General features: G+C 45.1%; 1 long non-coding RNA gene across 1 annotated transcript in view; it reads right to left on the bottom strand.

The window, feature by feature from the left end:
• Positions 1 to 9415, bottom strand: part of LOC111925131 (uncharacterized) — a 28241-nt gene extending 18826 nt beyond the window's left edge. The window contains exon 1 of the long non-coding RNA XR_015283863.1: positions 9044 to 9415. This is a non-coding gene — a long non-coding RNA (uncharacterized LOC111925131). The remainder of the gene's footprint in view (positions 1 to 9043) is intronic.
• Positions 9416 to 13871: the final 4456 nt, after the last annotated feature.

The following is a 13871-nucleotide window of genomic DNA, read 5'->3' as shown; positions in this document are numbered from 1 at the left end:
TTGTGATTCTGGTTGTCCCCACAAGGCAAGAACGCTCTTCATGCATGTGTCTGCCCCACACTGTAGCAGGGGCCTTGATCAAAGGCTTGACATCAGTGACACAAGTGCAAAATCAAAGCCAGAGCTGGCTGCACTCCAAGGATTCATCCTGCTGATGTCTCAGCTGTGCCAGTTGGAATTAGTTACCAAGGAAGAGCTGCAGAAACCACACCCCAAGTGCTGAAGTGATTGGGAACGTCATGTATGGCACAAACAGGAACTGCAGAGCTGTGGCAGGACCAGCCTGACCTTTGTGGTGTGGGACAAGATATGATGTGGTTTACTTCAGCACAGCCTTACTCTCCCTCAGCCCAGAAGTCAATGCTCAGGGATTGCTAATGCAGAGAGCCCAAAGGTAAAAGCAGAGGCCTTTCTAAAATATCAGATGGAATTTCTGTCTTCTGGCAAAATGGACAGAATATATCTGTCCATCTCTACTCTCTCTGACCCAGACCAGCTCTTTGTACCTTAGCCTGGTTCCATGGCATGAAATCACACTAGGGAAGAGGAGATTCTACCAACTACAGGCTCAGTCCCAAAGCTATTTTTTGGTCACAGACCCCATCTCCAGGAGCTGCCTGACCCAGGTAGCTTCTTCATGGACTACAGATTTCACTGCAGTGGGACAACTCCCTGTCTGATGTCTAGAGCTACTGTAAATTCAGTCAGAGTCTTTATTAAAGGGGCAATTGATACAAGCAGAACAATACATTCTGCATCCTCCCCTACAGCATATTCTTGTGTCTTTGCTGGAAATGCTTCCAGCACAGATAAGCAGTTTTTGAATTTCCTCATGTCCCACTCACTGCAGTATTAACACACTCCAGGTTTCAGCTTGCCCAGAGGGGCAGACAAGACACAGTTCTCCAACAACTTTTGCAGCCTACTTTTGTTTCCCCAGATCAAGATCCTGCAGATCCTGAAAGGGTTTGTGTACCCACAGCATCAGCAGGAATCACAAGATGACACGAAACGGGAACATGCTGACCTTCCAGATGCTTTAAGTTCTGGCCAGCACCAGAGAGAAAACATGTAAGTCAAAAATATGATCTTCTTGGGACACTTAAGATGAAAAAGAGTAAAATGCACCATTTAAGTCTGACAGTTGTTACCAAACCCACACATCTCTCCTTACCTCCCTGCCACTGATTTATGAATCAGATGCCTCATCCTCTGGACAGGCACACACACATGTTTCACATTGACACAGGTTTTCTTTCCCACACATCTCTGCTGTGTAAGGTGACCATTTGAACTCATTAATTCACCATACAAAGCAAGTATGTTCCCTGAGCTGGTGTCCTACAGAGCTCAAGTTAAGGGCAGGAGAGTGAAAAGGGCTCCCAGTTTAGGGAATGGACAGGAGGAGGGAAGGGAGCACGTCAAAAGGTTGCACTTTAAACCCAGCACAACTTGCCTTCTCTTCTCCCACGGCATATGGTGTGCACACAATTTGAATGCAAAAAAATAACTTATCACTTGACAAGCTGAGCATATCTGGAACTGGTGGGTCCCCAAGTCAACTTCAGCTTGAGGAGGAAACACTGCAGCTTCTTCTCCACAACGCTACCTGGAGAGATTCAGGTTCCCATACAATGTTTCACTGTGTCTTAATCTCTCAGTTGAAATAGTGATGAGGCTCAGCTCAACCAGGTATGACAGGATGAAATAAAGCAGATTTCTTTCAGCCTCACTCTCTTCCTGACCCAGTTTGAGGGCACTGTTTTCCCCATTGTCAGCCCAATGTTGGGAGCTCCCATATTTGACATCAGAAGTTGAGAGAAACAAGCTCTTTGCTCTTCCCTTTAACTGCCACACAATTTGGTATGAAAGAGGTGAGAACTTGTCACTAAGGTGCAGAGCAACAACAGCCTTTAGGTAAAGTGCAGATCCTGGCACCCCTGCTGCTCCCTGCTTTCTACCTGTGTGTCCAAGCCCCATCTGTGCTCCATCACTGTGGTACCTGGACCCACAAAAAAACACTTTTACTCATACAAAAGGCTAAAGAACACTCACAGCTCATGAGTAATGTTCTCCATTCCCTCTGTCAGAGAAATCAGTAACAATTAGGAAAATTTTCAACAAATTCATACTTACTCTTGGATATCATTAATGTTAGAGCTTGGGAATGACTCTGTGGCAAGCAAAAAACTGAGAGGAGGAAGCAAATAAAAGTGGTAGACAAATGATTTTAAGGAAATAAATACGTGGTTTAAAGTAATTCCATGGTCAAGAAACAAATTTCTCCAGGAAATTTACTGACATGATATGTAAAGGATAAACCAGAGAAACAAGTGAAAAAAAAAAAAAAAAAATTACCCACACCCATGCATATGCTCTCTTCTTTGTTAAAACCCCTAATGCAAAAATGGTGCCCCCATCTCCCACTGAACTTTGGGGTTCTTTGTCATCTTTCACAAAACAATGTTTGTCACCCCAAATTGTAATGAAGATGAATTGAAAGAATTACTTGCTTTAGGATGCTCAGTGCTCCTGACTCCCACAGACAGCTCTGTGCAACTGCCTGAAAAGCCCATAATTAGTAGCCATACACCGTGGATGGAAAAAAAAACATGCCAAATATTACTAGAATGCAGTAACATTACTTCCAAGGGATTTTGAGATGCATCCAGAGCGATGGAGACCTGGCTAATTTCTTTTATTTTGCTTTTGGCAGAAGGAAATGGAGAAAAGGGGTTAGACTGAAACTGCCAAGCACCACAAAAAAATTATAAATATGCCATCAGAAGTTGGCCACAGCAGGTCACTAAGTATAGGGCATGTGGGGAAACCATTTGGGTCCCCTCTTCACCATTTCACAATGCCAGAAAATTCAGTTGATGTAAATTATTTCTCCCCCTTTAACTTCACTGGTTTTGTGCCAATTTGTAGCAGCTGAGGATGTGACACAACAGTTTTCACTCCCAGCAAACACTGACAAAATTATGTAAAAATACAAGTATATAAGAATTTGAGGTCTAACATCCTACTGGGATAATACCACTGATGGCCCTGGTATTTACATGAGACCATAAAACAGGCTTTTTAATCTTTTCTTGTCCTGACCTTGGGTTTAAGCTATTACAAGGCTGGGTGATAAACAAGCAAATAAATTCTTACAGCCAACAAGCAAAGGATCATCACAGCCACACTGCATCTGAGCTTTAGTATTATCTCAGGCAATCAAAAGTTTAAAGAGAAAAAAGTCAGCTGCAGCAAAACCAGCAGCTGTGAGAGCGGTGTGTGTCCTTGTGTCCATATGGCTGCAGCGTGCCAGGAGGGGAAATGCCTGGAGCCACTGACACCAGCCCACGAGGGGCCAATTCTCCTGGCACAGCAGTGTGTGGAAGAACTCCCTTAACACAATGCAGGCTGGAGGATTTACCATCCCCATCTGTCCCAGGCCCCATAGTCCAAAGCTCCAAAGCTCTTGCAGTGATGTGCCAGGACTTGCTCTTTCCTTGCTGAGGCAGACACCCAAACAAGATGTTGAACCCAGCAATCCTAGCTGAACCTTGCCATTAAACCACTTCAGGAACTGAGTGACAATGACCTTACACCTAACAGCCTGCAAGTGAACACAATCTTCCAAATACCCACAATTTTGAATCTTTTCACTGGAAGCAAAGGCAATGGTAAATATAGCAAATGTCCTGGAACAGGGACAGGAAAGGACATAGGCACAGGCCAGACAATTCAGTTGTCCTTCCCCTACTGTTCCATCAGTCTGACCTGCCTCCTGCAGCCTCACAGCACCAGGGGAATATTCCTCTTGTAGCAATAAAGCTAACTGGAACTCGGAGAAGTTTAGTGCAATAGGCAATACAACATTCAAAATTCCAAGGGAAATAAAAGCTGGGAGCCCTGCCCTTATACTGTCAATGCAAAGGGCATTTCAGTAGTAAAGATTCTGCATTTTATTTTTGCTGCATCCACATAAGGCTGCAAAGCAATCCTAAGAAAACAATAAAACCCAAGACACAAAATTCAGCATCGATTGGGTTTTCACATGTTAGCAACATCAAAGTTGAACTGGAAGAGGGCAGTAAGCTTTGACTTTCTGTCTGTGCACTTCATCTGAAGCAAACATTATGTAAACACACACACACACACACACACACATATATATATATGTATATATATATATACACAGACTACTTATGCAGGAGGACACCTCTAATAGTTTGTCTTACCAAACATCCCCAGTGGCTTTTATTACAGCACTGCAAGTTTCCTAATGTTTTATGTCCTCAGATCCTAAAGGGAACTATTAAAGGGCCGACGTGTGATTCAGCATCCATTTGTGGATGAAGAATGCTAACGGCCACGCTGCCGCGGCAGGGGGGCAGCAGGTCCTGAGCGATCTCCAGACAATCAGGAGGCAGTTCAAAACACTGCTGCAGGGATGTTAATCCCATCTCAGCCTGCAGTAAAAGCTCCCTGTGCCATTTTGCAATGCAGCAAATGTTCTCTCTTCTTAGAGCAGAAATTTCTTCTCTCGGTTATGTCTTACTACATTTAAAGCCAGTGCCAAGGTTCCTTCCTGCTCCAAAATCTCTCAGACACAGTCAAAATACTTGCCAGATGTCTAGGGGAGCCACTGAATTAACAGAGAGAATATGCAGAAAAATATTTGCCATTTTAAAAGAATATATAATTTCCTTAGAACTTCTCTCTTCCCACTGCTGCCTCTCAATAAACAACTGCCATCTATGTGATATCTCAGCTAAAAAGAAACCATAAAGATGATATAAAACTGTTAGGCACAGGATTTTTCTGTGCAGAGCTACAGCACCAAGGGGCAGCAAGATGAAGGATCCAGTGGTCCACAGGGGCAGCTCGATCCAGGGGTTTTCATTTAGGAGTTACAAATGATTGCCTCCAATCCGGAGTTTGAATCCTCAGCCAGCAGATGCTGATTTAACTCATGGCAAGATCTTGGCAGGAAGTCTGACATTTTCAGAAGATAACTGCAGTTAATGGCACAGATCTACTTAATCACCTCAGTCAGGACAGAATGACCCAGTGTTGTCTTTTGATCTGATTTATGAAATGATGGCATCAACTAGAATAAAGCAACTAGCTGCTACAGTGTTGATGACATGTTCTGCAGTGTTGAACACGTGGTTTTGGGGAAAGGAAGAAGGAGAGCTAAGGAAGCTGCTGCGACAGGGGGTCACATCTGCCTCAAGAACCTCAGCTTGACATGTTAGCATCCTAAGGAACAAAAGCTGGGACACATTTTTCCCACGAGGCAATATTTAGGCTTGGAAACCTGCATAATCCCCCTAAAAGAGAGTCTGAATACATAAAAAAAAATAACTAAAAGGGGAGATACAGTTGGTATTTCAAGTCCCTCCTTCCTAATTCTCCTTAGCTACTGTCCCCTCTCTCCAGAGGGCTCAGCACATCAATAAACACCACCATCAATAAACAGAGCTGGCTCCTTACTGTGACCCCTCCACCTTCAGACTCCTTCAGAGGAGTCATCAGTTCCCCCACAGCCTCTGAGATCTGCCCCCCACACGATGCACTAGTCCAATCCCCAAGGACTGGGGGGAAACCAGGGGTTTCCTGCTAAACCAGGGGTCTGCAGCCTGTAAGGTGTGGACCCATCTTTATGGGCTGGAACTGGCCTGTGGAATGGGGAATGGGTCTGTGAAATGCTTCAAGGAAAAACAAACAATCCAAAAAAGGACATCTCACTTATCAGCAGGACTTTGACAATGTCTATGGAGAACACTGGTGAGAGGTCAATTGTCAGGCAAAGACCATGATTAATACTTTATTATCATTGTTTCTCATTTAAGAAGTTTTTAATTACAGCTTTGCACAGGGTTACAGTTCTGGTGATTTTACTGGTACAAAACAAACTGGCCTGCAGGTTTTCCTTAATAAAGCTCTGTGGTCCAGTCACTTAACACCACCAGTACACAGACATCAGGCTATCCAGTCCTTGCTGCTTCCAGTGTAGAAAAAAAGAAAATGGGAAGTGTCAGGATATATTTGCACCAGAGTTTTGTGACCTCCTTGTCCTGCAGACACTTTACAACCCAAGGGTCCGTGCCATGAGTTTATAACTGCACCTGTGCTGGCTCAAGTGTTGCCCTTCAGCAGACAACAGCAATAAACCCATCATCATAGAATTATCACAGAATGGTTTGGGTTGGAAGGGACCTTAAAGATCATACAGTTCCAACCTCCCTGTCATGGACAGAGACACCTTCCACTAGACACCAGATTCCTCAGGGCCCCGTCACACTTGTCCTTAAACATTTCCAGAGATGAGGCATCCCCAGCTTGTCTGGGTAACTTGTTCCAGCATCTCACCACCCTCATAGTAAAGAATTCCTTCTGAAAATTTAATTGAAACCTTTTCTCTATCGATTTAAAGCCATTCCCCCTTATTTTATCACTGCATGCCTTTGTAGATTGATCTGACACACCTGACCACAGCCACCTAGATTGTTCTGTAGTCACAATGAGAGAGATACCTGAAGGTACCCAGGAATGCTCCAGCCTTGCCAGGCTGCCTTCTCCCATCCCACCTCTCTGCTGCCCACGGATGCCAGGGGAAAAAGTCCCATCAGTTTCAAGATGTTGCATCAGCTCTTTGGTCTGCAACAGCCAAGCAGAGAGACACAAGGACTAGGAATGCATCCCCTCCTTCCAGCACACCATTTTTCAAAGCATTCCCTCACACAGCTTTTGAAAAAAACCCCAACCAAACAATCAAAAAGAAAATTATTTTTACTGGATTTTCTTGAAAGAATCAATTTGCTCTTTCTAAGCATTTGGATGAATTTGAAAGACACAATCACCAGGAAACTTTCTAAACGAAATTCTGAAAAACGAGGATCATGTTATGTCATCCACTATCTATTAGTGAAATGAAAGACAGAGAGGGAAAAACAGTTTTCACCACAGTCAGAATAACACCCTAAAATGAGAATGACCTTTATGTGTTCTTGCTGCTGAATCTTCAGGTCTCGTGTCATGAAAAACCACGCGACAAGATCCCTGCACAAGATTTCCGGCAAACCGTACCGACCGCAGCATCGTTAATTTAATCTTCCACTACCCGGCTCTTCTCCTGACTGAAAAATCAATGCTAATAAGCAGCCTTGGGAAAAGACTCTGTTGATGCCTCATCTTGTATGGACTAATTTTAACCCGCTGTCTAATGACTAAGTGGCTTTAAAGAACCTATAAACCCAACAAAGAGATTTTTAAATGTCTCCTTCCCGAACGGTTCTCTCTGCTGATGAAGACATCTAAATGCATGAGGATGGGTTTATGTGCTACCTCAGCCACTCTGTCAGGAGTGCTGGGGGTGAGGGCCAAAGCCTTGCTCTCCAGCTGCATCAGCCCCCACGATGGTGTGCAGGAAAGCACCAGCAATGAATCCCACAAAGAGCAATTCCACGTTGTTGGAGACAGTAATAGGATCTGAATCAGCTGCAGCTGGAGGAAAGGAGCGTGGTGCTCTTTGCTCATTCGGATAAATTGCTGCTGGAGCAATAAGTGAAGCCTGAAGACAAGTGTGATCTTGAGCAATGGTTAGGGTGGTTTGACATGGCTTTGGGAGGCCTGTTCTCAATTCCCTGCTCCCCTATAGCTTCTGTTTTTCTTGGATGTGAGCACTGTATGGTTTTAACATCCACAGCAAGCAAACACATTCTATTCTGCCCCCTACATGTGGGCAGCCCTACTGCAAATCATGCCACCTGGGGACTACAAAGTTGAGTATTAGGATACGGTCATTATTGAAATACTGCCTCTTACAACCACTCAGCTCTTCCAGTTCATTTGTCTCTTCTATTCCATGTTGTTTTCCAATCTGTAATCAATAATCACATTGGTCTGATCACCAGAACAGCTCCTCTCTTATTTTTTACCCCTTTCTACAGCTTCTAGCACTTCAAATCAAAGGTGTTCAGGTACCTTCATTTACACTCAAATACAAATAAGCACACCAGTATTATCAGTAGAGTGTTAGGAAGATGCCTTGCTTTTTAAAGATCCACCTATCAACACTGGAAAGTGCCTATGAATTTTTCTTCCAAATGCAAAGCTTCTTCCATACTAAACTGAATATTTACTGAGTGCTCACTGAACTTCCAAAAGAAGTTCAAATTTGTTTTCCCCACTATTCAGCAGCTTCGATCATAGAGGCAGATACAGGAAAGGATGGATCCAAGATTAAATATTGACTCAGCCTGACCAAAGGCCTCCCTTTAACAAGAGAGGCTGAGAAATTCTCAACTGTCAGTTTCACAATTCCCTCTTGAATACATTTATAATAATGCTTGCTATTAACACAAATGAGGCAGGGGGAGATACCCTGGCTGCAGAATACAACAGAGTATTTATCCCAGCTAAACATCACTGTCTTATCACTGATAGGAGTAGGAAGGAAACTAAACTGCACAGCATCAAACCAGCTTTTAACACTGAGATCCATCCTGATAATATCACAGTAGTCAGTTTATCAGCAGGATCTCATCCATCACTAACACAAACAGGGAGTCTGTGATGAAGTATCATCCCACCAGAGCCCTGTTTCATCCCCAGTGCCTTGCTTTCATCCCAGTGTCAGCATGCCTGGCAGAGACACCAGTCCAGCCCCCACGGGGCTAATCCCAGGGGGATCAAGGTGTCGGAAGAGCTCTGTGGCCGGCGAGCTGCTGTGAGCCACCATCACTTCAAACCCTGAGGCTGGAATGAGGCTGCTCTCACCTCAGAGACCCCCACAGACCCCCAGCCTGTGGCTCACAGGGAAATCAGACATTGCTGTGGGCTGTTCTGTGCCCCATTTCAGCACAAGGATGATATTTGGGTAACTGACTGGAGACATATCCCCAAGCACACCAGTGTCCAGCCCACTGGATGTCCAGCATCCCCATGAAGCTGAATTCTGTGTCTGACTCCGCTTCCCCTCTATGCCAAAGGTGGCTGTGTCACCCACAAGGACCACATCTGTGTCCATACTGGCACAACTTACCTGCCTCAGATGGCACAGGTTCCCCAGCACACCGTGCCCAAACAGCTCCGTGCCAGTGGCCCCTTGTCTGCTCTCTGCAGGGCAATAGCTGCAGCTCTGCCCTCAAGAACCACCCTCGGCACGTGAGGAGGATGAGGAGGGGGCTGGTCCAGCTGAGCTCTTGAACCCCAGCACCTGAGGTGGCTCTGAGCCAGCAGCACACTGCAGCTCCCATCAGAAAGGGCCACCTCTGGGCAACATGCCCAGAGTATTGCCACCAACACAGAGTTAGCAGGATGGAAAACAACCCCAAAATGTTGCACTGTTGTGCTTTTTTGCTTCTGCAACAGAACGTTACATGAAATGGAAAAACTGTATAGAGAAAAACCCTTTGTTTTCCAGTAATTTCCACAAACTTACCATTCTTTATTTGGTCATTCTACAGCTCTCACCCGTCCTTAGATTATCATGCAGAAGGAAAATGGGATGAAGCTGAAAGATAACAAAGCCCTGGCAAGACTCCAACCACGATTAGACATTTTGATGAGTAACGAGCATGACCAGAGTTATAGCAGTAAATATTTAATGTTATTTTTGAAATGAAGTCTCAGGAAAGATGTAAACTTGCATGATTTGAGAGGCATTAGCTAACCTCTAATTACAGAGGGAAGGGGAGGAATGGAAAGTTTTCTGAGATAAGGGATAACCTAACTGCTTGTTGCAGGGTTTCTTGGAACACCCTTGGTCTGCCCTGTTCTGGTCATTGTCAAAATCCTGGGCTAGAAGGCTTGCAGGTCTGAGAAAGCTTAGCAGCTCCTAAATTCCTAGAAAATCAATTGTAACTTATACTTTGCTTGCTGCAAACATTTGATTTTCTACAGTAATTATAGAAATATATTATTATCTAAACCCAGATGTTTTGTTACAGGAAAAACATTACCATAGCTACCTTTTTTTTTTCTCCCAGGAACTGTAATTAATACCTTGTCCATTACAAATATCTGGATTTTATATATGCGCATATAAATATACACACACACATAAATATACAAATTGGGTGCTAAAAACTATATTAAAGTGTTTTTCTAGCATATAAAAAAGGTAGAATGAGAAAAGAGCTTCCCATTGCAGGAGACCCAATCTTAAACACTTTGATAGGTCAACTGTATAAAGCAATATGGAAGACCATAGGACTCATTGATATACAATATGATCTATTCAATTCTCTGGAATTTTAATTATTAATGTCCAGTCTGCTTTGCTTCTCTTTCCCCTCTATAGTGTTGGATTCATTTATTTTTTGGGTTTTTTTCCCCCCCAACTAATTTTCACCACCCATTTTCTAACTGCCAAAGCAAGAGCTCTCCAGCTTTGCCTGGGTACCTCAATACAAACGAGTCATGACATTACATCACTGTGTGTGCCCAGGTTTTGCTCCTTTTGCTTTCCAGCCTGCCAAGGCAGGAACATGGGGAGTGCTATTGTGCAAACAGCTGGTTTTGGTTTTATACAGAGGGCCAAAAGATGCTCCTTACAGCTGTGAAGGTTGGTCATGGTCCTCACATCCACAACCTCAACACAGGATGGTCTCACCTCTTGCCCAAAAGTGTGTTCTTTTGCTGTAGCAGGTCACCAAAGGAATTTGATGGTAAACCACAAATTTCTGTCTACACCACTGAGGGATTTATTGGGTATTACAAGCTCAAGACCAACAATCTTTCCCCCCACAACTCTGGAAAAGGTGCAAGCTGAGGAATGCCACAGGTATGCAGAGAGGTGGCCAGAGAGCTTGTGGACTCCCCAGCCCTGGAGGTGCTCAGGACCAGGCTGAAGAGAGCAACCTGGTCAAGCAGAAGGGGCAAGGTGGTTGAGGCAGGTCCTTTCCAACCCAAACAATTCTATAACTCTGTGATAAAGCAGCACACAGGGCAGGTGCCAGGACAGATGTGCTGGAGCAGCCAGTGCTGGTCCAGCAACACAGCAGCATTTTGGACTAATGAGAGCCCCCCACATGCTGCAGGCCACTGCCTCACCAAGGGTGGAGGTGTTGTTTCTGCGAGAGGGAGGTACAGAAATACCCAAGCTGTGCAGGTCAGGCAGCACCAATACAGAGAGCAGGGAACCTCAGCAGAGGTGTGCAGTCAAATGTGCCTGTTGGGGCTCCTGCTGGGGTTCCTTCTGGGGCCCTGCTGAGACACAGCTGAACTGGAGGAGAAAACAGGTTTCTTGAGGATCTGCCAAGCCCATGGAGCTGATCAAAGCATGGCAAACAAAGCACTCCAGGCAATGCCATGACCAACAGACAAGGGTGTAGTGGCAGCACTGACACATTGACAGTGCCACTGTGACATGCCACGATCTCCAAAGCAGTGGTGCCAGCCAGCTGGGGCTGGGCACACCCCTCATGAGCTGGAGTGCTGGAAGCAATGGTCTGACTTTGGTACAGACCATGCAACACAACACACTCCATTGCAGCACTTGCACTCAGGCTGAGCCAGCCTAATGAGCTTCCCATGCTGTATTCAGACAGCGAAATAAAAAAGTGAGAGGAAGGTGACTCCTGTAGGAGCTGGCAAATCTAGCAACACCAATCCTGGGCAGCCCATTTGGTGTTCACTATGTGAGATTTCCTATGAAAAATTCAGATTATTTTTGTGCATTTTCCTGAAAAACTCCTCCTCTGTGAGATGGCACCTAATGGTCAGCAGCACTAATAGATACTGCTGGGGTGGGAGGCAGGATTTGCTCTGCATCCTGATTGGTTTTGATCTTTCCAGTGATGTTACTAAAGAGTTTCAAGCCCTTCCTCCTGGCCCAAATTCAAATCTTGTTCTTGAAACCTGATGTTCAGCAAGCACTGATGTTGTGTGCCTGCTGAGAAATGGGCATTTCAGGCAACAGGCTGTTGATTAGAGGAGGTGACAGAACTGCTGAGTGGCCAAATCACTCCTGAAGAAGAAATACAGCTTGATTAGCACCCCTAGAAACTCACGCAATATAAATTTGTCTGCTTTCCCCATTTACAGCCTACACTGTGCCTATCAGTTTATCTGTTTTCCTTGCACAAAGATCTCCTTAAAAAGGGTGTCTCAAATCTCGTCGGTGACTTGGTCACACGTTGTTTTAGGTTCAGAGCCTTGCTCCCTGATGCTCAGGCATTGTGTGGTTTATCAGAGCATCAGGCTGTGTCTGAAGAGGGGCTCAGGCTGTCTGCTGTCCCTGCCACTCCTCGGTGTGTCCCCAAAACCCAGCGCTTGGCTCCAGCAGCCCTCCATCTCCAACGCCTTGCTGAGGAGGAAGCGGCGCAGACTGACCAAATTCCGATCCCCTTACACAGCCCCTCAGAGTCACTCTTTGGATGCCTCAGCACAGCCTTGGCTGCTTGCTCAGACCTGAAAATGCAGTGAAGATTCAGAGAGCTAGACTCTTCCTTTACAGGAGAAATTGAGTGTGTGATATTCCCAGCCTCAGGCTCAACAGACCCCAGAAAATTTGTATGTAGTCTCAAGCTGTGGCTATTATGGACATTATTTGAAACACAAAACAAAACAAAATCACCAAACAGTTTTGGGGGAGAATCCAGCAAAAGCCCCAGCCAAGGGGTGAGACGGAGATGTAGCAGGCTAAAGAAACCCCTGCAGTGCCCAGTATCAGCTCCTCCCTTACCTGCAAAGGTTTAATTGTAATCTCACAAGAGTGGCACAGGAGGTGATGAGAGAGAGCTACACACACAGATGCACACAGCACTTTACAGTAATAACTCCAAATGCTGATCTAGGTTCTGACCACAGAAATTTCCCATGGTCTGATCTCCAGCTTCCCTAGACTGCAGAAGAAATCTATCCCCCGAGCAGATGGGGTGGGCTTGTTCTCACTTTGGATCTTTCTTTTAAGGGTTTCCAGATCCAAACCCCAGATGAGCCATCCCTTTGCTGGGGAGCTATTTGGGGCTGCAGAGACCAGGGCTCAGACCTGAAGGGTAAATATGAATCCAAAGCATGGGAGGGGCTGTGAGCTGGCCAAGTATGGAGCAACACTCAGCTGGAGGGAAGCAGCTGATGAACTGTGAACAGCATCATTCCCAAAGCCTCCCTGACAAGAGACAGCTCTCCCTGCTCTAGGTGAAGAGGGACAGGCACTGAAGATGATGGTGCCTGTGAGGCTGAGTGTCCTTCAGCTAAGCACCTGACTGAAACACTCCTGCTCTGCTTCCCATGACAAAAACCTAGAGAGAGCCTGCTATAACAAAACCCACACAGTAAAAACTAATTCAAATGTTTAATTAGCTTTTGATTAACAGCATATTTCAAAATCCTTTAGAGACTTGCAGATCAGCAGAGGCACAACTTTGGGAGTCCGGGACTGTTCTGTTTCGAAACGCATTCCCCCTCCTTGAGAGCAGACACACAATTACGTTCCTGCTTCAATTGCTCCTCATTTGCAAAGCCAGAGCATGAAGCAAGTTGTGTTAATGTGTCAAAATGGGGAGAGAAATAAAGAGAGCAATGGATCACTGAGTCTTTGAAGGGAAAAGCAATATTGCAGTAATTTATAGGAGGGAGAGTTTGCAGGCGGGACAGTCGCTCTCAAAGAACAGCAGCGCTCAGCCAGTAAATAGGGCTTGTTTGAGAAGAGCATCACTGCCATCTTCAGGATGGTTGCCTTCTCTTTCCCAACATGCAGCAGCTTTCCTGGGAGCAGTTTTTGATTTATACAATACAGAAGAAAGCTTTCTGCAACTCCAGCCAAAGTTATATTTTCATTTATTATTGATGCTCTGTGGAGGATGTTTTGGTCCAATGCTTCCCAACTTCTGGATTTTGACACCTCAAATTGCCTATGCAGGAAC

Source organism: Cyanistes caeruleus, chromosome 1, assembly GCF_971803275.1.
Source record: "Cyanistes caeruleus chromosome 1, bCyaCae1.hap1.1, whole genome shotgun sequence".
Taxonomy (NCBI): domain Eukaryota; kingdom Metazoa; phylum Chordata; class Aves; order Passeriformes; family Paridae; genus Cyanistes; species Cyanistes caeruleus.
Note: the sequence above shows the minus strand (reverse complement) of the source record. Positions and strands in the feature narration are given on the sequence as shown.